Here is a 1,911-nt window from a genome sequence, read left to right on the forward strand (position 1 = left end):
TGTACCCATGTTGTCTTCAGCTATCGCATAGAGCAGGTGAGCATCACAGAATGCTAGGTTATTAGAACAAAGTGTTCTTGTGTTGAGGGAGTACTTGAGTAGAGGCCCAATGTCCTTCTGCTACCTTAATACTTAACATATACATATATGTACATAGATCTATTTACCTATCGTTATATATAAACATATTTACATATGTACATGCCTGTATTTAGACCTCTATAAATGCCCTTTGCTTCCCAGTTATTTGCTTTACTTCCTTTTACTTTCCTCTTGTCTCACAATCATGTTCGACCTTCATTTGGCTTTCGGCAATTCCTCTTGGCTACATTGAACTTGATCAAGCCCCCAGGCATCCTAAGCCCTCCTTGCTATCAAGTTTAGATCACTTGTTGTTCCCTTGTCCCTGGGTTTGTTGACTCCCCACTTCCTTTCCCCTACCTCTCCCTTTCCCATGTCCCCCCAGAACCATTGGTCCTGTTATTTTCCCCTCAGGATTGGTTATCTTCCTATATTATCTAGATAGACCTGCAAAAAAAATAATAAACACAAAAAGAAAACAAACAAAAACAAAAAAACCACAAAAAAGAAGAAAAAAAGCCTATAAATAGTTCTAGTTCTGTTTGTTGACCTTTACGAGTTGGTTTTCCAGTCAAGTCTGATGGGGTCTCATGCCCTGCCCCCAAAGTCTATTTTTGGGATTCCTTGGGGACTTCTTTGCTTTGCTCCCTTTGCTGCTCTGTTATACTCCCTTAGTGTTTCATCCCGGTGTGGTTGGGTCAGATCACGAACAATTCCCACACTGTCTCCAGTGTTGTCCCCCATAGCACTGTGGGCCAGTGAGGGACATCCTATCTCATAGTAGGCCAGCCCTATGGTCCTCTCTGTCCATTGGTTACTCCGAGCTGGAATATCTTCCTTGGGGCTTGGTGGGCCAGGTTGTGTTCCATTCTCTCTTTCTCGCTCCTTCCCTCTTCCTTTGCTCCTGTGTGCTCTTATCAGACATGCCCTTCTCCCCGAACTGTAGCTTCCGAGCTGTCCTCTATAGTGCATTCTTCTCAGGGGGCGGGGGTCAATGCAGATGTGATTGGGACTGGCCCTGAAGACCTCTCTATTGGTTCCTTGCTTCATGTGATTATGTTGCATTCACATATTGGTGCACCAGCTTGAGGTCTGGTCCCTCTCTCCCTCTCCTGTGGATATATAAACAACATCCCCTCCGTGGGTGAGTTAGTGCCCTGTTCCCTCACTACCCATGCCTTTATTTTTTCTTTTCCCCTTCTTTGTAGTTGGTCACCATATGTATTCCTGGATTGGGTCTGGTCCCTGCCATAATACCTGGACCTTAATCCAGGAATGCATACATTATAGTAGCTTTTCCCCTATGCACCTTTTGCTTTTAAAATTTACCTCAATGGACTCATGTTATACCTGTCCTTTTGTGCTTGGCTTATTTTGCTTAGCATAATTTCCTACAATTCTTCCCATGCGGTGATGTGTTTCATGCGTTCATCGATGCTTTTCAAGGATGCGCCGTACTCCATTATAGGTATGTACCACAGTTTTTTAATCCATTCATCTGTTGATGGAAATTTGGGTTGTTTCCAACTCCTTGTGAATGTGAATTGTGTCACAATGAACATTGGAGCACAGATCCATGGTTTGTTTCTTGCCTGTTCTGGGTATAAGCCCAGTAGGGGATTGCTGGATCATGTGGTAGCTCAGTTTCCATCTGTTTTACATATTGCCAAATCAATTTCCATAGTGGCTGTACATATCTACAGGCTCATCAGAGTGGATGAGAGTTATCCAACACTTGTTGTTTTCTGAATTTTTGAGTTGGGCTATCTTTGCGGGTAGGTGGTATCTCAGAATTGTTTTAATTTGCATTTCTCTTATGGCTAATGATCG

The sequence above is a fragment of the Echinops telfairi genome, unplaced genomic scaffold (assembly GCF_000313985.2).
Source record: "Echinops telfairi isolate 266 unplaced genomic scaffold, ASM31398v2 ScPeMD7_7467;HRSCAF=8505_1, whole genome shotgun sequence".
NCBI lineage: Eukaryota > Metazoa > Chordata > Mammalia > Afrosoricida > Tenrecidae > Echinops > Echinops telfairi.